The following is a 24108-nucleotide window of genomic DNA, read 5'->3' on the forward strand; positions in this document are numbered from 1 at the left end:
GACATTTTATTTAGTATTTGTCTTTCCCTCAGTTATAAGAAATACAATACATAAAGAAATACTGATGTTTTGTTCTGGGGTATTTGATTTTCAGGGTGTTGAGTGGAGAACTCTGCGGGTATAGGGTCAGAATTTCGTAGGGGCTTTTCAGAACTAAGGTAAGGGAAATATGGTATGCTAGGAATTTTTATAATGTTATCAAATATTTTACACATATGTGCATATTAGTTTATTACCCATTTTTACAGAATATGAGTTTTAAATACTTGTGTGGCCTGAGTAGATATTTATGTGATGAAAAACTTATATAGTTTTTACAGTATATCATACTATACCGATTACACAAGATATAGACAGTATATTACAAATATTTTATTCAGAACAGTATACTACAGTTTTACTCAGATCAGTTTGTTATAGTTTTATACAGATTAGTATATCACAGATATTTATCCAAATTAGTATATTACAACTTTACTCAGATCAGTAACAGTATATACAATGTTTATAGTATGCCATGTTTCCTATTACCATAACATACAAAGTATACAGACAGAGTATATAGACAAAGCATACAGACAGATATACAAAGATAGCATCAAGATGCTACAAATATAGTATACAGAGATTATAATATTTACAGTACAGAAAGATAGAGTTATGGTAATTTTGGAAACATGATGAAAACAGTAAAAGAGTACATATATATATATATATATATATATATATATATATATATATATATATAGTATCAGATCCCTGAGGAAAGAATACAGACAGATACAGATAAAGAATACAGAGCACGGTACCGTTGCTATATACAGATAGAGTGCAACCACATATCTCAGATAGTATGTAGGTACTGTCGACCGTGCTCAGAGAGTAGCAGCCAGTCCCGAGCCTAGGAATGGATGCAGTTTGGACAGACTGAGGTAGTGTAGAGTATATTGACTTATTTGGAGGGCCGACTAGATTAAGTCCCGCCTACGAGCCGCACAACCCTGTCATGAGGGGTCAAATCATGACATATAGAGTTCCAGGGATAAAACACAGTTTTGTATATGTATACAACTTTACAATATATGATGAGTATAGTATGATATTAACAGTATGAAAAGTAGAAAACATAGATGATACAGTTATATTTTAAATTGTGAAAAGAAAGATATGCTTTACAGATTTATTATTGTATTACAGTTCGGTTGTTATTTTAAAAGTATTCTTAACTTAGTTGCCACACAGTAATAGCATATTTCCACTTACTGAGTGTCGACTCACCCTATGACTTTAACATTTTTCAGGTGAGCCAGCTGGACGAGCAGATTAGGCTCGCGGATAGAGAGTATATTGATTACCCCGGTTTAGAGGGTAAGTTTGTGTAGGGTTTTGTATTTTGGGACATGTATTTTGGAGAGAGATGTATTATATAGTTATGGTATAGAAATATGGATTTTTGGTATTGTATGATGTGTATGGATGTATGGATTACGTTTTTGTTGCATAGGTATAATTTTATATTCAGATTCACCCCGGTACCTTCCGAGGCTCGAGTTCCATAACAGGGGGTATCAGAACAGTTAATATATATATATATATATATAAAATAATAATAATAATAATAAATAAAAATAAATAAAGAAGTCGTTACAATTATTGTAAGCAAATTCCATTAGTGGCAAATACTGAATCCAACTACCTCCGAAATCTAGTACGCAAGCCTGCAACATATCCTCCAATATTTGAATTGTCCTCACTGATTGTCCATCAGTCTGGGGGTGAAACGATATACTAAAAGTCAGCTAAGATCCTAAGACTTTTTGTAGACTCTTCTAGAATTGGGATGTGAACCGTGGGTACTGATTTGATATGATGGACACTAGCACGCCATGAAGTCTAACTATCTCCTGAATATACAACTCTGTCAACCAATTCATGGAGTAGTTAACCTTGATCGGAATGAAATGGGCAGTCTTTGTCAGATGATCTACTACTACCCAAATGGTGTTTTTCCCATGCAGTGCTAGTGGCAATCCTATTACAAAGTCCATGGAGATGTGCTCCCACTTCCACTCAGGAATGTGGAGTGGTTACAGTGGCCTTGCTGGTCTCTGATGCCCATCTTTCACTTGCTGGCATATAAGGCACTACTCGACAAATCGGGCAATTTCTCTCTTCATATTATTCCACCAGAAAGATTCCCACAAATCCCTATACATCTTTGTGCTTCCTGGATGCACTATATAGAGAGAGTAATGTGCCTCTTCCATAATTATTATTTTAATCTCAGCATCATCGGGTACACATAATCTAGTGCAAAATCTCAAAACCCCATCATTTGAAATATTAAAATCTGCCCTCAGTTCACTATGCACTTTATCCATAATCCTCACCAGTTCTGTATCCTTTGTCTGAGCAGTCTTAATCCTCTCCAGCAAAGTTAGTTAAATTACCAGATTAGCAATGAATGCTTGATAATTTCCCTCCATTAATTCCACACCGAATCTTTCTAGATCCATTCTGATCTGGTGTTGAGCTACCATTGTTGATACTGATGCACTCACTGACTTCTGACTCAACGCATCGGCTACCACATGAGCTTTCCCTGGATGGTAATTGATGGTACAATCATAATCCTTTATTAGTTCCAGCCACCTCCTCAGTCTCATATTCAGTTCCTTCAACATAAAGAAATACTTATGGCTTTTGTGGTTTGTAAAGATCTCATACCTTCCGTCGTATAGGTAGTGCCTCCAGATTTTCAATGCATACACCACTACTGCTAACTCCAAATCATGCGTCGGATAATTTTTCTCGTACTCCTTGAGTTACCGAGAAGCATATGCCATAACCTTTCCCTATTGCAACAAAACACACCTGATGGAATGCTTAGCACTGGCGCAGTGATGAGTCGCTGCTTCAATTCTTGAAAACCCTGCTCACAATCATCAGTCCACTCATACTTCATATTTTTCCTTGTCAACTGTGTTAGAGGGCCCGACAATTTAGAAAATTCTTCCACGAATCGACGATAATACCCTGCCAAGCCCAAGAAACTTATAACTTCATGAGCATTCTTCGGTCTCACTCAATCCACTACTGCCTCAATCTTACTCGGGTCTATAGAAACACCATACTTGGATATCACATGTCCAGGGAATGAAACTTTCTCCAACCAAAATTCACATTTCTTGAATTAAACATAAAGCTTCTTTTCCCGTAGCACCTGGAGTACCATCTTCAAATGATTTTCATGCTCTTTAGGACTATTTGAATAAACTAGAATATCATTAATGAACACTACCATAAACTGATATTCATGGAAAACCCTATTCATCAGGTCCATAAATGTTGCAAGGGAATTAGTCAGTCCAAAAGGCATAACCAAGAACTCATAATGACCATACCTAGTTTGGAAATCAGTCTTTGGAACATCCTCTGACTTGATTTTCACCTAATGATACCCTAATCAAAGATCAATCTTAGAATAGACCTGTGTTTCCTGGAGTTGGTCAAACAAATCATTAATACAGGGAAGTTGATACTTGTTCTAAACTATCACTTTGTTTATCTTTTGGTAATCGATACACATCCTCAATGACTCGTCTTTCTTTTTCACAAATAGAACCGGTGCTGTGACGCCCTAATTTTTCAACAATTATATATATATATAATCATACATCTCTTTTATCATAATGTCATTGTCAAAGTCAATGCAGTGGAGAAACATAATACTTTTAATCTTTATGTACAATACCAGAGTTCTAGAGTCTTCACAGAAATACATATAACTCCCAAAAATTCAACTGATATCCCAAGGCTTATACAACATATCCCCACTCCCAAAAATAAAAACACATACCTTGAACTATAGGAAGTATGTCTCTTCTATCTCAGAGCTCGCTCCGCCTGACTATCTAAATTTCCTGAAATGTTTAAGATCTTTGGGGTGAGACACCTCTCAGTAAGTGGGGATAAATTATTATCAATGTGTGTCTAATGAGATTTAGTGTATCATAACATGTTCATATAAATATTAATTTAATTGAGAAATCATGGTAACTGTACTCATATCCATATATATATATATATATATATATATATATATATATATATATATTTGCAACCATATACTTATTTTAAAAGTATGATCATGCTCAGTAAATATTTCTATGTACAAAAAAATATCTGTCAAAGTACAATCATATGAGTGTATCGCGTTTGTAATGAGAAGCCCATTCGTATCATTGTCATATAATAACCCCACATGACCGGGATGTGCAGCCCGAAGGTGAGACTTAACCATGGTTGGCCTACCAAGTTAAGTTAAAATACCTCGTCTATAGTACGATTGGCCCACCACAACCTAGTCTGGACCCAGGGACGGTTAACATCTCTCCGTAGGCTCAATCGACTTCCATTACCAACACGCTCCCCGAGCTATGTGGTTGCATTAACTCAATCTCTAACAACGGTACTATGCTTTCATATCATTAACCAACCGGGTTCTCATTTCCACCACTCAATATACATAATAATATATTTCTAAAAGCTTTCATTCCTCATAAACATGTTTAAGCTCATGAGTATCCACGTGTATGTAACACATCTCGTCTGTAACTTATGGTTGTTCATCATATCAGTTAGTATATAACCATTGCACTTGTATATATCACATATCATCTTATCTGATAAAAAACATGTCTTTGTAAATCTCGTTTCATCATATCTGTACAAAACATATCTGTATATACTCATAACATCATATCCATGTAAAACATGTCTGTATATATATATATGTCATATTATCATTTCTATATAAATCATATATGTATAAAACATATCCCAAAATGAATCACATTTCATCATATAATATTTTCACATATTTATTTTCAGTAATCAAAACCATTCCTCATGCCACACAGATTTTTAGAAATATTTCATACCATAATACTTGTCCAGAAAAAAAATATAATAATTCAAAGCCATTATTTTCATATGCCTGATAAGTTAGAAAATTACATATTATATATATATATATATATATATATATATATATATATATATATTCATATCCTACTTTAAATTAATCAATTAATTTCTAAAAAGTCTTTACGTAATTTATTCCTCTTACCTGAACCCTGGAGAAATACCTACAGGGATCCTAAAGTAGTGCCTGCAACATTCGCACAAATCCCTGTATTCATATATTTTAACTTAATTAGCTAAACCTCGGAATAAATTACTATCCTAACATCCTTAGGCTCACACGCTCCCATTAACCGATTAAATTCTAAATAAAACGTGCTTATGATCCACTTTCCATATTTAAATTTAATTCCTAACATATTTAAAACACCAATTTGATCAAATCCCCGCAATTTAATCTAATTTCAAAATATTCCCAGAAATCTAATTTAATCAAATCCCTACAATTTAACTTAATTCCAAAATATTCCCCAAAATTTCTATTTAATCAAATCCCTATAGTTTAACTTAATCCTAGGAATATTTCCAAAATATCTAATATAATCCAATCATGTAGTTTAATTTAATCCCAAGAATACTTCCAGAAATCTAATATAATCCAATCCTACAGTTCAATTTAATCTTAGGAATATTTCCAAAAATCTAATATAATCCAATCTTGCAGTTTAATTTAATCTCGGGAATATTTCCAAAAATCTAATATAATCAAACACTACAATTTAATAATTAAATACTACAATTTAATCAGTTAAATTTTTTAAAACAATAGACATAATTTGTACTCCTCACCTTAGCCTTGGAGTGGTATTTAGGATTCCCAAATCAAAAATCTGCTTCGATTAACTAGCTTAGAATCGAAACCGAGACCTCGTGGTGGTGTCCGATCGTTGATTCAGCTTAGTTTCAGAGTAGAAATTGAAGAGAGAGAGAGAGAGAGAGAGAGAGAGAGAGTATGACAAATTTGGGGGGAGGGGTTCTTTGGAATTTTTAGGAACTTCCTTGGCTTGGTTAAGTTATATATATATATATATATATATATATATATATATATATACACATATATTACTTTATCCTTATATATATGTATATATATTTATATATCTATCATATTATTCATTTAATTAATTCAATTTAATAATAATAATTAATTAATTAATAATATTTTTTTTTTGGATCATTTCACTAATCTTGTATAATTATTTTTGGAGTCGTTACAGGTGCTCTCAAAGGTGACACACTAGGTCTGATAAATCCCTTATTTAATAACTCTTGTAACGGTTCATTTAACTCTTTTAACTCTGCTGGAGCCATTTTGTAGGGAGTCATAGAGATCGGTGCCATCCCTAGAAGTAGATAAACGACAAACTCGATTTCACGGTCGGGAGCCAACCCAGGTAAATCTTCTAGGAATACATTAGAGAATTCCCTCACTATTGGGATATCTTCAAACTTTAATTCTCCCTCGGGTGCTTCCTTCACACAAGTTAAGTACCCCTGACATCCATCCAAGAGTAACCTTTTTGCTTGTATAGTTGATAGAATCTAGGGTGAGGAACTCACACACGTCCTAACAAACCTATACTCCTACTCCCCAGGGGGTCTAAACACTATCTCTTTCTTATAATAGTCAATACTGGCATAATTGGAAGCTAGCCAGTCCATTCCCAAAATTGCATCAAATCCATGCATGTCAAAAACCATTAGATTGGCGGGTAGAATTTTCCCCCGAATACAGATTGTATATTTTTAAAGTACTTTTCTACATACCACTACCATTCCTGTTGGTGTGACCACAGATAATTTGGCGTCTAATAGCTAAGTTTCTATCCCACACATTTTGATATATTCCCGAGATATGAATGAATGTGTTGCCCTTGAATCAAACAAAACAACAACTTTAATTGAAAATATAAAAATAGTACTTGTCACCACGTCACCAGCATTCTTTGCTTCTCCTAATGTAAATGCATAAACCCGCGCCTGGGCGGTGTTCCTTTGCTAGTTGCCTCGGGGTGCCTGGTCGTTTCCCCAGTAACGATTAAGAGCGGGTGCATTGCCTAGTGGTGCACGATAGTCTCATGCAATGTGGTAGGGTCTACACTGATAACAGGCATTTGTTCCAACTTGACATTCCCACACATGCCTCTTGTTACATCTAGGACAAGTAGGTTATAATTGATTACCCTGATACACTCGATTCCCCATCTCTTGTCTCTACCCCCCATTGTTACTATTTTTCCTCCATGAGCCCTGACTTGTACCTGCTTGAAATCTAGGAGGCGTGGGCCTCTTCTTCTGACTCCGTAACCCTGCACTTCTCTGTAGACTTGTCTCTATTAAAGTGACTTTATCCACCAATTCTGGAAAATTCTGAACCTGAAAAGCCGCCACTTGCTCGTAAATCCCCTGTCTCGGGCCTCTCTTAAACCTCCTCGCTTTCTTTGCCTCATCTGGAACCATATACGGGACGAAGCGGGACAACTCAACAAATTTAGTTGCATACTGCTGTACTGTCAAGTGCCCCTGAGTCAAGTTCAAGAATCCCTTTTCCTTAGCATCTCTAGTGGTAGTAGGGAAATATCAATCGAAGAAAATTTCATTAAAACGATTCGAGGTCAGAGTTACGGGTTCTGGCCTTTGATCTTCTAGTATCTTCACTGATCTCCACCAGTGCTTAACTTCCCCAGTCATCTTGAAAATGGCAAACAAGACCTTCTGTTCATTGGTACAGGGAAGGACTGCTAGTATTTCCTCGATCTCTTGGACCCAATTTTTTGCACCAAATGGTTCGGTTCCTCCTGAGAAAGTTAGGGGATTCATATGGGCAATTTGATATATAGTGCAACCCTAGTGGGTAGTTCTATTCTCCTAAATTTCTCGCAATCTCTGCCATGATTTGTTAGGCTATACTACGTAGCACTGAATTAGAATCACTTCCATCCACATTGCTTGTAATGACCTGCTTAATTTTCACACATTTTTTTTCTTTAAATAATACAAATTAGTATAATAAATCCAACAGATCATAATCAACCCGAACTTGTGGGTACTAGGGATATAACTGAAATACATAACGGAAGCCTAAGCAGCAGGAAACATAAAATCATCAATAACTCATAAAGCCATTTACATTACACCAGTCATCATAATACCAGAGTACTACATCCATTGTATTCATTTATACACAATACATAGCCCAAAAGAGATCTAGGGTAGATTCCCAGAAAATACGTCTAACCCTACCAAAATGCTTACCCTTTGAGAAAGAGCAACTTAGTTGTATCTATCTCAGCGGAGCTTTATCCGCTCTCCTATCAGGTGCTCCTAAAATGTTTATGAAATTTAGGGGTGAGACACCTCTCAGTAAGGGAAATAAACTAATACTAATGTGTGCCAACATGAGTATTTCTGTGTTCCATATAAAATCATACGTAAATATATCAGTATAACTGTTTGTATCATATCTGGGAAACATATATTCTCATATCATGGCAAAACATATAAGATTTTCATAAACATAATTCATCTCATATAATATAGTACGAAAACAACCCTGGTAGGTTAGCTGGTTGTTGTCATGTATTACCCCCATATGACTAGATTGTGTGGCCTGAAGGCAGGACTTGACAATGGTTGGCAGACCATTGCCAAGTCAAAAGTATAGTCTGTAAGTCCGATGGGTCTGCCAGACCTGGTCCGTATACCAGGGGCGCTCACACTTCTTAAAACCACATCGACCATCCAACCTCACACCACTCCATACTGCAGCATTAACACAAATATCATGATGAATCATGAACATATATCATCGGTACCATGCAAGTGCTAGCCTAGACCAAGCCAACCAGGTTCTAATAATATATAGCATATAACCAAACTATGATATATGGATATTTCATACTATTAATTACCAAATCAATATCATCACATCAATTTGCATATTTACATACATATCATAAAAATCATCGACCCGTACGCCAATATTTCATATTTTTCCATAGGTCGGCCCGTATGCTGACAAATTATATCCGTAGCATGGTCTGTACGCCGGCAAATCATATCTATATCATTATCATATTCCCAGAAAACAATATTTCATCATAAAATCTACTCATGCCACACAAAATGGGTATTTTGTATAATCAGAACATATTATCGTTTTCAGTAGTATTTCCCAACATAATGAGTATGATTTTATAGCATTTTATTTCAGAGAAGTATATATATATATATACTTCTCTGAAATAAAATGCTATAAAATCATACTTATAATTTTCTTAAAAACATCTACCTTAATTTATCCCCTTACCTGATTCTTGAACTGCCCCTAAAATAAGCAATCTCGCACCCGCAGGGTTTCTCGATCAACACCTTGAAAATGATGTTCTCCAGAACTAAACTTCAATATTTCTACATATACTACGCTTTCTACAATAGTCAAGAAGTCAAATATTGAGTAAAAAGCCTTACCCTAGATTTGGGATGGTTTCCAACTTAGCTCCATCGACAATCCACTCCAGAAGATATGTAGAGAACTCTCCCAAGAGTGTCATGGTGGCTTTAGATCGTTGAACCGACAGAAATCTGGCCCAGAAATTGAAAGAGAAGAGAGGGAAACCGAAGGTAGTGAGAGAGAGAGTTTCTGTGGCCAAATTAAGCTGAAAATTCGTGTTAATCACAATTTATACACTGGCCTTCGTAGACGAGCCATGTCATCTCATCAACGAGGTCATGAAGACAACTTGTCGATGAACTCTCCCCTCGTCGACGAAATTCAGAATCACCCAAAAGGTATTTTCTTGTCGACGAAATCCTATTTACCCCCTTTTTAATTTCCTTCTCTCCCTTCCTTTTATTATCAAAACATTATAATTCCTCTGGGTCACTACATTGCTACTACCTCTAGGATTTATGTTGTTACCCCCAGGGTCCATCCTGAAAATAGGATAGAAAACAATCTTAGAATCATATATCATAACACAACTGGTAAAATCTTTTAACTAAGAAATTATAAAATATACTATATCCTCATACTAAAATACTTAGCCTTTCCTTTATGAACTTTCCCCCACACAAATATATCAATCTAGCATCCAAATCTCCCATTTTCAAGTTTCAGTCTCCTTGCTCAGAAATAGACCCATCGATGGTTTGCTATGGCTTTCCTGAAACCATCGTTTTAGGAAAACCAGAGAAAACTATCATGGAATTTCTGCTTCCAGGCTGGGAGACAAAACCTAAAATTCCAAATTTAACATCCAATAATGATTTACTAAAATCCTAATCTACCCATTTCCTACCCTCATCAAAATTCATAACTATACTCTGGTATTGTTATCCGCTAAAGTCTACAGAGCCTAGCAACCTAGGCTTTGATACCACCACTGTAGCGCCCTGACCCTGGTGGGCCCGGAGTGCTATTCTCCATACATATAGCTATGATACCATAACTATAATGACTCGAACCCAAGGTGGGGTGGTACACCTGTTCATAACTCATTTAAAACATGCAGCGGAAACATATTATAAACCTAAAAAAAACTATACCAAAGTTCTAATATCATCATAATTATACATGTATCCCTAAGCATTCATATTACATCCCAAGTAAACCAAAAGTTATATCTATATACATATCAGTGTCTCACCAGCACTCACTTTAAACCACAACTATCTAGGTCCCATCCTGAAGCTTTCTAAGCTTGATTCCTTGTATTTCCTGAAATGTTAAAATTATTAGAGTGAGACACGTCTCAATAAGACGGAATAGATTATTATCAGTGTGGCAACATGAGTTTTAGTGCAACAAAAACACATTCCTTAATTAATTAACTATAATTGATAAATCATGTAAAACTGTACTCACACCTATATATTTGAAAATACATACCTTTTTCTCAAAAACAAGTTTTGACTCAATACGTTTTTTTGTGTACATAAATCAACATCATATATAAATAACCTCCCTGAATGGACAATCATATAACATCATGTATTAACCCCACATGATCGGGTTGTGCGATTCGAAGACTGGACTTAGCCATGGCTGACCCACCACCAGGTTAAGTTAAACATATTCGTCTGTAAGTACGATTGGCCTACCCCATGTTAACCCATATACCGGGAGGGTACTCTACTCTTCTTAGGCCCAATCGACTATCCATCTACCAACACTCTTAGAATAGTGTGGTTGCATTGGCATATCATACTAGTTAAGGTACCATGCTCTTAACATAATTGGTCCATTAGGGTTCTTATGCCATATAATACCATTTATAAATAACATATCTCAGTATAAACTTTCATATCATATCTCGGTATAACACTGTCATATCATAATTTCACATTATTCATAACATTTCCTGATATTAGTTTAAAATCATACTTTGTTGTATATCATCATAAAATATTCTAACATACTTATTTATAGAGTAACATAGTTATTCTCATGCCACACAATTTGAGTGATAAATCATAATATAATTAATTGCCCAGGAAAAAATATATTTTTGCTGAAAATAAGGGTATGACCATCTCCATAATTTTATATAACTCAAATTACATGTTTTATAAGAAAAGTGAGATGGTTACCCTACTCACTTAAGTTTTCCCAAAAACAAGATATAATAATTCAAAATCTTCATTTCCATATGCCTGAATATTCAAAAAATCTTATATAATATTCTTATATTCACATATTTCATTTTAATCGGTTAAATTTTCAAAAATTAACTGACATAATCTATTCCCCTTACCTTACCCCTAGAGTAGTGCCTAGGATGCCCAAACAACGAATCCTCTTTAGTTAAAATGTTGACGATCGGATCAATCTGGCCTAGAAATGGAGAGAGAGAGAGAGAGAGAGAGAGAGAGAAATTTTCTTAAAAAAAGAACTTCCTTCCCTTTTATAGGTTGCTGCCTCAGACAAAATTGTCGATAGTTTCTCTAAAACCGTCGACAGTTTGGTCTTTAACCAAACCGTTTTTACCGCAATTTTACTTTAACGACTCTCGATAAATCAAAACCGTTGTCAATTTTTCCTGAGCTTACCAAACCGTCGACAGTTTTGTCTTGCACCAAACCAATTTTCCCTTTTTATTATTATTATTATTATTATTATTATTATTTCGGCTCTCTATAGATGCAGTCAAATGGATTCTCAAATACATGAGAGGTACAACAGGCTATGACATTATGTTCAGTAGACAATAGGGTGATCCTTCAACGGTAGGTTATGAGGACGGAGGACGGAGTGTAGTAACCCAAACCTGCAAACAATTTTATACAGTGGAAGACCTCAAATTGATTATATCAGAGTACTAAATAACCTTATTATAACAATATCTTCAATATGCACAAATTTAATTCATCCTTAGAAATTCTAAAATATACAAAAATAACAAATTTAATATTTAATCTAAGCTGCTCTTTCTAATTCCACCCATGCTTCCGTTACGCTACTCTGATTTCGGTTATGCTCCTTAAGGTATTTGAAATGTATAATAATAATTTGGTGAGACACCTCTCAGTAAGTAAGGACTAAATTATTATCAGTGTGTGGCTAAAATGAGTTTCACAATATAAAAATATATTTAATAACTTTACTTTAATAAAATTGCATTTTGTAAAATGTAAGTCACATATATAAATAAATATCTGTACTTTTACCCAAAATACTATTTAGGCCTATTAAATGGTCATAATCACATAAATATATGAACATGTATAAAAGAACTCTTTTTTGGTCGATGCATGTCATGTTTAACCCCCATGACCAGATTTTACTGTCTAAAGACTGAACTTAGCTTGGTTGGTTAACCAAAGATAAATCAAAATATTATGTTTGTAAGATAGATTTGTATACCACATCCTGGTTCGAAAACAGGTGGGTATAACCCTACTCAGGCCAAATCGACTATCTACCACCAACACTTCCATAACAGTGTGGCTGCCCCAATATTCCTCTGTAACTACAGTGCCAAACATTCACCACATCCGGCTCATCAGGGTTCTTAATACATATAATTGCAATTTATGCAATTAAAACAATATCATAATCTCATCAATATTCCCAATATAAAATCTATACAAAAATATCATCCCTATTCCCAATCTCATCAATATTTGTAATAAATCACATATTAAATATAGACCACAAAAATCCTCAAACTTGCTCAATTATGTGATAAAATAAAATAAACTCATGCCACACGATTTGTATAATAATTATAATTTCATAAATTACCTGAAAAATTTTTATAAATATATATCCGGTAGATTTAAATAAAAACACATGTATGATCCATTCCACATATTTAATTTAACTCAAATATATTTAAATAAAAACGGACAGGATCAAATCTATGCACTTTAATTTTACTCACATATATATATTTAAATAAAACCAATATCACCAAATTCATATACTCAAATTTAATTGGATATAACTAAAACAAAAATATGATCAAATCTCCGCGGTTTAATTTAACTCAAGCATATATTCCAATATATTTAAACAATTCGATATGATCAAATCCCCGCAGTTTAATTCAACCCAAGCATGTATTTAAATAACATGGATATAATTAAATTCATGTACTCAAATTTAATCGGGGATATTTTAAAATAAAACCTGACATAATCTATCCCACTTACCCTAACTCTAGAGTGGTACCTATGGCGTGCAGAAGACGAAATTTCCCTGATTAAAACTTTGAAGAGCGGAACTGGGACTCGAGAATGATGTTCGTTCTTCAATTTCGTAGAGAAATGGAAGAGAAATTAAGAGAGAGAGAGAGAGAGAGAGAGAGAGAGAGAGAGAGAGAAAGAGAGAGAGAGAGAGAGTGGGGAGAGAGAACGAATGGAAGAAGGGGGGGTTTTGGCTTGATGAGAATGCTTCCAGCATCTTGATGTCTAGTTATATATATATATATCATATATATTATATTATTATATTATATTATATTATTTAATTAATAATTCTTATGATTAGTTAATTAATTAATTTAATTTTTTTTGAATTGTTAAATTAATCATGTATATATCTTTTTGGGGTCGTTATATTCTCCGCTCCTTATAAAAATTTTGTCCTCGAAATTTGCTAAATAACTAGGAGCGAAGAATTTCTCTAAAGAGACTTTGCTATTTAGCAGAGGAATAAAAGTACTTGTGAATCTAGATGGTTTAAAATAGAGCAGGAGATTAGAAGGTAATACACTATGACTCTAAATAAAATCTATTGTTAATGCATAACACTAGAAAATATCCTAACCTACCCATTCCTACCCTTATCCTAATTCATACCTATACTCTGGTAAAAATCTTTCCTAAAGTCTACAAAATCTATATCCTAGGCTCTGATACCAACTGTAGTAACCCGAACTTGCAAACAATTTTATATAGTGGAAGACCTCAAATTGATTATACTAGAATACTAAATAACCTTATTATAACAATATCTCTAATATGCACAAATTTAATTCATCCTTAGAAATTCTAAAATATACAAAAATAATAAATTTAATATTTAATCTAAACTGCTCTTTCTAATCCCACACACATTTCCGCTACGCTACTCTAATTTCGGTTATGCTCTAAAAGGTATTTGAAATGTATAATAATAATTGGGTGAGACACCTCTCAGTAAGTAAGGACTAGATTATTATTAGTGTGTGACTAAATTAAGTTTCACAATATAAAAATATATTTAATAACTTTACTTTAATAAAAATTGCATTTGTAAAATGTAAGTCACATATAAATAAATATTTGTACTTTTCTCCAAAACACCATTTAGGTCTATTAAATGGTCATAATCACATAAATACACAAACATGTACAAAAGAACTCCTTTTTGGCCAATGCATGTCATGTTTAACCCCCATGACTGTGTTGTGCGGTTCGAAGATTGGACTTAACTTGGTTGGCCGACCAAAGTTAAATCAAAATATTATGTCAGTAAGATCGATTTTCCTACCACATCCTGATCCGGAAACAGGTGGGTACAACCCTACTCAGGCCAAATCGACTATCCATCGCCAACATTTCCACAATAGTGTGGCTGCACCAATATTCCTTTGTAGTTACGATACCGAACATTCACCACATCCGGCCCATCAAGGTTCTTAAAACATATAATTGCAATTTATGCAATTAAAACAATATCATAATCTCATCAATATTCCTAATATAAAATCTATACAAAAAATATCATCCCTATTCCCAATCTCATCAATATTGCAATAAATCACATATTAACCATACACCGTAAAAATTTCCAAACTTGTTCAATTATGCGATAAAATAAAATAAACTCATACTACACAATTTGTATAATAATTATAATTTCATAAATTACTTGAGAAAATTTTATAAATATATATCCAAAATATTTAAATAAAAACGCGGGTATGATCCATTCCACATATTTAATTTAACTCAAAGGGTATGATCCATTCCACATATTTAATTTATCTCAAATATATTTAAATAAAAACAGACATACTCAAATCTATGTACTTCAATTTTACTCACATATATATATATATATAAAACCAATATCACCAAATTCATATACTCAAATTTAATTGGATATAACTAAAATAAAAATATGATCAAATTCTCGTGGTTTAATTTAACTTAGGCATATATTCCAATATATTCAAACAATCTGATATGATCAAATCCCTATGATTTAATTCAACCTAGACATGTATTTAAATAACATGGATATAATTAAATTCACGTACTCAAATTTAATAGGAAATATTTTAAAATAAAACTTGACATAATCTAGCCCACTTACCCTAACTCTGGAGTGGTTCCTACGGCGTCTAGAAAACGAAATTTCCCCAATTAAAACTTTGAAGAGTGGAACTGGGACCCGAGAATGATGTTTGTTCTTCAATTTCGCAGAGAAATGGAAGAGAAATTGAGAGAGAGAGAGAGAGAGAGAGAGAGAGAGAGAGAGAGAGAGAGAGAGAGAGAGAGAGAGAGAGAGAGTGGAGAGAGAGAATGGATGGAAGAAGGCGGGGTTCTGGCTTGATCAGGATGCATCCTAATCTTTAGTGTTATATATATCATATCATATCGTATATATTATATTATATTATATTATATTTTATTATTTAATTAATAGTTCTTATTATTAATTAATTAATTTTTTTTATAGAATTGTTACATTAATCATGTATATATCTTTTTGGGATCATTACATGTAGACAATGCACGGAACTTGGATGACAGGAGGTCTACCAAGGGTACGTGTTCACCCTTGTGGGAGGGCCTATTTGTTAAAGGTCCATGGTGCAATCACTTGTTGCTTTGTTTACTACTGAATCAAAATACATGACAGAGGATGAGGCTGCTAAGGAAGCGTTGTGGCGTACAGGATTGGTCAAGGAGCTGGGTATCCAATAGGGTGGAGTTCAGCTGCACTGTGATAGTTAGAGTGTCATTTATTTGACAAAGAACCAAATGCATCATGCGAGTACTAAACAAATAGATGTGAGGTTTCATAGGATCAGGGAACTGGTTGCTTCTGGTAAACTACTACTTGAGAAAACTCACACATATGATAATGCAGCTGATATGTTGACAAAACATGTTACAACGGATAAGACAACGGATAAGTTCAAGCATTGCTTTGAGCATTTTTCTCTGGGGATTTCTACAGGGGTACTTTAGAAACTTTCTATATCTTCTGTATGCATAGGGTTAGCATATAAACAATATTGTAACCCTTGTTTGATATGACAGTGAAAAGTTAGTTGTTTGCTCCCGTAAACGTAGGCACATTGTCAAATCACGTAATCTCTTGTGTCATTGATTATTTGTTTTCCTTTATTATCTATGTGATTGATTCTTTTCGTATTATTCACCATTGATTGTTGCATTGCACGATCCAATTCGATTTGTGTTTCCATTATGCATTGATAATCTTTGCATAACATATAATGATTTAATTCAACACTGGTTTACAGTGCATAAGTAGTGTGTATCTGTTCACATTTTATAAATCGATTTAAAAAAAAAAATTATTGCCAGATTAATATAGAGTTTTTGTGTATCGTATAGTTTGTTCATATATTAAATTACACTATATATATGTCAGATTGAATGGGCAGCATGTGCCTACATATTATTTTTAAAACTTCAAGATAAAAAATTTTCAATAAAATGCTTACGTAAAATTGTATTACGTGCATGCATGCATGGTTGAATATTAATAATTCTTATTAATTGATTCATTAACTATGAGGATGATGTAGTTTGCATGCATGCGTGGTTAATTCATGCTAGCAAATCCGGATTGAACTTGCATGCACACATTCAACGTGCATGCATGGCTCATGTGTTTTTTTTTTTTTTTTTTTCCTTATTGATTCCGTAAAAAACTCGGAAGAGATATGCAAAATAGAACAATATTATTATCAAAATGAAATATGCATTAACTATTTACGTTTATTAAAGTCAATTTAAGGATTATTTTTTTTTATAAATTTTTGAATAATCAAAATATTCTTAGGTACAAACATGTTAATTTGTTGTGTTTATTGTTCAAAATACAAATAGTTATGAATATGCTAATCATTCACAGACAAAATAAATATTTATATAAATTATCGAGATAGTAATCGGGGAAGAGTAATATATATATATATATATATATATATATATATATATATATATATATATAGGAGAAAGATACTTTAATCGTGTATCTAATTATAAAAATTTTATTTTATATATTTTTTAAAAAATTATAAAAAATGTTCACCTTGTTCTCAATATTCAACTGAAGAGTTGATAATTGTTGAGAGTGTTGGCTAGGTTTAATTTGCTTCATTAATTTTGTGGAGATGTGTTTCAGAAGGCTTACATATATATTTGTTTTTAAAGAAGGATAATTTAAGGACAGAATAACTAAAGAAAACACGTTTCTAGAATTATGACTACTTGGAAAAATTTTGCACGCACAAAACTTCATTGTGCATGGTGTCTCATCATGCCTCTTGACCCTTCGCCCCCACCCCCACTATTTACAATAATTACTGCCATTGTAATTATTATTTTATAGTAATAATTATTGTTGTCATTCTGCTTTAAAAAGAAATAAACAAAGGTCAAACGCAATTTCAACAAAAAAAATGATTCAAAAAATAAAAGAAATATAGATCATTCTTATTTCATTTCTAATTCAAGTATAACGCACAAATTTATATATATATATATATAGACACACACACATTAAGTACAGATTAATGTCATGGTCCAGTTCCGTCATGACCTCTAGTGCTTCCTTGGACACCGATTGCTGTTGTGACCTTTCTCGTGGCGAAACCTGCATCGCATCTTCTGACTGCCCTCTCGTACTTCTATTTCGTTACGTAATCTGGAACTCTTGGGTCACTATTTCTGCTTAATAATTGTTGATTTTCGTATAATGTTGGCATCACTGGATCTGTCCAATATTCTTCATGGAGAATGAGAATAAAGTCCATTGCATATGTCACATAATGCTCATGCACTGTGAAACAAGAGTCAACATAGTGACTGTACCCCAATCACCTTTAGCCACAGACAACTAACAAGTGTGAGCACGAATAGTGTAGATTCTGCCACTTCCCACATATACACCGACGTCCCTATATGTCAACTGTTTCAATATTTTGCTCCTTATTTGGTTGGAGCAGTGCAGTTTAAATACTGAACAATTCCCTTTCAATATTGAAGTTGATAACCCACTACAAAAAATAAGGTTATTAGTGAAGGATCAAAATCGTCACTAATAATTACAAGTATTAGTGACGGTTTTCAAATAGTCCCCATAACTGCGGTTACTAATACTTATTAGTGACGAATTTTAAAAGCGTCACTAATAATAGAGTATTAGTGACGGATTATAACCGTCACTAAAACCCTAACACCGTCACTCTAAATTCTACATTGGCTCTGCTCAAAATCATCATTGATAGTAGAGTATTAGTGATGAATTTCAAACGCGTCACTAATAGTAGAGTAGTAGTGACAAACATGAAAACCGACACTAATAATAGGCTATTAGTAACGATTTTAAAATCGTCACTAATACTTAGTCATTAGTGACGCTTTTGATATTTGTTACTAATAGTCTGCTATTAGTGACGGTTTTGAAATTCATCACTACTACTCTAGTATTAGTGACGGTTTTAAAACTGTCACTAATAATTTAAAATTATTATTATTTTTTAATTATTAATTCCTGTAAAAATCTGTAATTACATTTTCGCATACATAACATTAAACCATAATTACAAAAAAAAATCATAAATTATTGAAAATTATAATTCAAATTCAAAATACAAATACAAATACATTATAGAAATTCAATTAAAATACAGAAATTCCATCTGTTCAGATAACAAAAAAAAAATTCAAAATTCAAATTCAAATGCGAATACATTATACAAATTCAAATTAAAATATAGAAATTTCATCTGTTCAAATAACAAAAAAATACAAAAAAAAAAAAATGAAAAGCTACGTCTGACTGTAATGCATGACATCATGTTAAATGTTGTGACAGCAGCAAACCCTACAAATTATTTTTTTTTTAAAAAATTAGTCTACGATTTTTGAACATATATATATATACGTACTATAAGTATCAATGATTTGATAGCAAAATAATCGGACATTCGGACATAGTTAAAAAAATGATAAAATTTTAAATAACTAAGTTTTATCTGTTTAGAAAAATTTTGACAGCATTTCGTCTATAAATAAGACATTTTCCATAAAGATATGCTCCAAACCTAAGTGTTTACAATAAATAGTTCACAATAATCCAACTAGTAATGAATTTTATGAGTACACGAGAGCTTCATATAATAAGCATTAAATAATGTAATGTGTTCATACATTCCACAAACAATATATATATATCAGAATATAGTTCTATAAAAAAAATAGAATGTGATGTTCATGGTTTACATGACTTCCTTAGGATATTTGTGTTTCTTGTCTTTCTTTTTTTGTCATTTATGTACGGATCTTGGAATAATTGTTTGTGTGAGGGGTGGGGGAGCTTTAGGTTTATAAAGAGGTTGACATCTTAAAAGTTGGTCTTGAAAAGATGGAATAGGGATTCCTTTGTTCGCAAACTCTCCTCCTCAACAATTGCAAACCCTGCAGGAAATATTTGTTGATTTGCATCAGAGGTCATTGCAATTAATCATTTACCTTTATATTTCCTGTACAACTGCATTTGGTCCACATAAAGAATTGAAGGACAATGACAAAATCCCTCTATTGATGCTGCAAATGACCAAAATACACATGTCAAAATGGCAGCGTTGTTAGCATCAGGGATTTCTATCCATGCCCACTTCACCTTTATTATGGGATTTGTTTCACACATAGCATGCATCCACCTTGGAAGCTATGATATGAAAATTCCCAGTCTTCAAACACCCTTGCAACTGCCATTTGCTTCTCGAGCCATATCTTTCTATACGAGACATGGTATTGGTACTTTGACCTCAAGTGTGATTGCAAAGCTGCAATGGAAGCACCAACATCACTCTTGATAATTTCAATGATTTCATTTGCAACTAATTTGGACTTTTGTTGCGGGTGGTCTTGCGAGAGAGTCTCATTTATGCATGTATGTGGCCCTCTATATTGTGTAATTTCAAAGAGCCCATGCTTTCTACATTGAGTTGCACGCAACCTCCAAGCACAACTCTCATCTGCATTGCACCTAACCACCCATGTTGTTGGGGTGGATTGCACCACCTTGAAGTGGTGGTGTGTTTGCGCATGGCGGACGCGCACAGAGTGGGTCAAATCATCCTTCAATTCAAAAATCATATCCTTTCCAAATTTTGAGACACCATCCCATTGAGTGCCCTCGAGGGAACTTTCAAACTCAGTTATGATATTACCAGCTTCGACATCGACCATGTATGCTAATGGTAGCACGTACTGTACCCTTTTCTGACTCATAAGTGTGTTCTGAGGAGGCATGACAAGTTCTTCATGTTGAACCCCATAATCATTCGGTCCACCAACTTCTTCTACCCCTATGTCTGCCTCTTTAAAACCATCTTGTAAATCCTCTTCTTCCTCTAATTCATGTCACAGTCCATATCAGGTTGCATTGGCTGGACTGCATATGCCCCCCCTCTCATTTATGACAATAGATGGAACCGTTTCGAAGTCTAGTATAGACACAGATCTAGCTGAACTTTGGTCAGGTCTATACTCTATTGATGGTTGTGGTTCATGATAACTGCTTCCCATATTGAATCCTTGAAAAGTAGCCTCCTCGTGTCGAAAATATGTTGACAAGAATCTTGGCTGAAATGATGTATTAGGGATGTCATTCAAATCTAAAGTCGTTGTTGTAGAGACCCGAAGAATTATAATAATTAAATAATAAAAGAAAGGAGAGAAAAGGAATTTTAAAAAGTGGTTTCAATAGGGTCTCGTCGATGAGTATAGAAGTGTTTGTTGATGTGTAGGGCTTTTGAGCTTGTCGACGGGGACGCGTGTTTCGTCGACGAGAAATTACCGAGAGGATTGTTTCCAAAGTCTGAAACTCATCGACGAGGAGAAGGTGTTCGTCGACAAACTCCCTTCATTGACTCGTTAATGAGGCGACGTGTCTCGTCGACGAGGCCATATGGACAGCACTCTATATATAGCCCCAAAACCGATTTCAGCGGAAGAAAATTTCATTTTATCAATTTCTTTCTCTCTCCACACGGTTCCCCTCACTTCTCTATAGATTTTCGGCTGCGATTCTCCTCGATTCAACGATCAGAAGCTAGCACAGTGATCTTGGGGAGATTCTCTACAACATAGTCAAAGCAGAAATTTGATTTAGGAAGTTTGGGAATCATTCCAAAATTTGGATAAGTTAGTTATTTTTAGTTTTATAAGGTATTTGGTGTTTCTAAACTAAGGAGAATATATAAGGTAAGATAATACTGAAGTTTTGCTGGGGGAAAAAATAATTTCAGGGTGTTGTGCTGAGAACACTGCAGGTGTAGGGTTGGTTGTTTTGTGGGTTTCTCAAAAAGGCAGGTAAGGGGATAAACTAAGTCAGTATTTTTCATGAATTTATTTACCATATTACAGTATTTATTTTCTGAAATTATGTATGTATTAGCACACTGTTTAGGAATATTGCAGTTGAACAGGAAAATGGATTTAATGTTATTTATCAAGAAATATGATTTCAAATCAAGTTTTATGCTTAAAAAAAATATTATTCATATTTGTGTGGCATGAGTATAATTTTCATGAAATTATATTATATCAAAATATTAAGATTTTCCTAGAATAATCATGTTTTTCTCAGTTTTCAGGGAAACCATGAAAACAGTACAAGAACTATGATTTTATGAATATCATGTTAAACAGTACAAGAATTTCATGTTCAGTATGTTATGAAATGCCGGAACAGATGTCGTGACTTTCATGTTATGATACGCCGGTACAGATGCCGTGATTTTCATGTTATGATATGTCAGCGCAGATGTCGTGATTCATGTTAGCTCAGATGCCATTATTATGTATGATATGTAAGATTTCATGAAATATTAACATGTCAGATTGTTGACTTAACTGGAGTTTTCAATCCTATTTTGATGATAACAAAATGAAGGATGCTTTAACATATGATGTTAAGTGATGTGTTTTAGGTAAAAGAACTCTCAAGGTTGATAAGTTGAAGCTCAATGTTAATCTAGTCAAAACACCTCAGAATATTGAAGGCAATGAATAACAAATGAAGAAGCTTAAGGGCAAGCAAACCCAAAGTCAAAAGTAAACCTCAAAAGGTTGAAGGAGGCTGAAGGATTTAAGAAGACCATAATTAGAAGAAGTGTTGTAAGTACTTCAAAACCAAATGTCATTTAGATATGTGAAGCTCTTATAAAATCAAAAGAAACTAAGAAACACTTTGTTTTAAAGAGCTTAAAACATGTTTTTGAAATTAAAGTAACAAAGGCCTTAACGGAAGGAAAGTGTTCAAAATAAAAAGTGAGTTTCTGATAAGCAATGCACCTGACAGATGACTGTCTATCTATGGACAGATGACTGGCAAGTTAAAGGGTTTAATAAAAGTATTCTGAGTTTAAATTTTAATTATGACAGATGACTGCCATGTCATGGCAGATGACTGCCACGTGGAGCAAATTTTAGATTTCAAAGGGAAGCTTCTTGTTAAAATTTTGAATTTCAAAATTTAATCAACAATTTAATGTTTTTTCAAAGTTTACCTAATTTGATATGGACAACATCTTTCAAAATTTTGAATTTTAAAATTTAATCAACAATTTAATGTTTTTTCAAAGTTTACCTAATTTGATATGGACAACATCTTTCAAAATTTTGAATTTCAAAATTTAGTCAACAATTTTAATGTTTTTTCAAAGTTTACCTAATTTGATGTGAATGTTGATCTTTCAAAATTTAGTCAACAAATTAAATGTTTTTTCAAAGTTTACCTAATTTGATGTGGAAGTTGATCTTTTAAGTTGCCTATAAATACCTCTTTGGGTAATGAAAAAACACAATACTTGAAAACACAAGAAAAGAGAGAAATCAGACAAAATTTGAAATTCATCTTGTGCTGAAATTCTTCTGAAGTTATTCTTTGCTCACATCTTTTGCTGGGGAGGAATTCTACAATTCTAGTAGATTAAAAATATCAAAGTTCGGTTCCGGGTTGCAATTCCATTTCTCTTTTAAACGAACCATTGGTGACTTCTAAAAACTTTAGAGTTTCATATATTCTATTTTGCTTTGATTTTTTGAAGTACAATTTACATTTCAATTTGTACAACCTGCTCTAAATTTTGGGAGTATTTTTTGTACGCGGAATTTATATTATATTCTTGTAGATTGTGACGATTCCAGGTTTGCTGGATCGTTGGCTAGGCGAAGGATTATCGCTTAGAGAGGTGCTGCTCTAGCCTTCTGAAGAAGTGTATAAAGGTATTGTTCCACCCGGTAAAGGAACAAGTTTAGTGAATCCTTTGGTGGTTTTGCCAAAGGCAAGGACGTAGGCTGTGTTGAAGCCGAACCTCATAAAATCCTGTCTTACTCTTTCTTTCCCTTACTCTTTATTTT

This window comes from Malania oleifera, chromosome 8 (assembly GCF_029873635.1).
Source record: "Malania oleifera isolate guangnan ecotype guangnan chromosome 8, ASM2987363v1, whole genome shotgun sequence".
NCBI classification, from domain to species: domain Eukaryota; kingdom Viridiplantae; phylum Streptophyta; class Magnoliopsida; order Santalales; family Ximeniaceae; genus Malania; species Malania oleifera.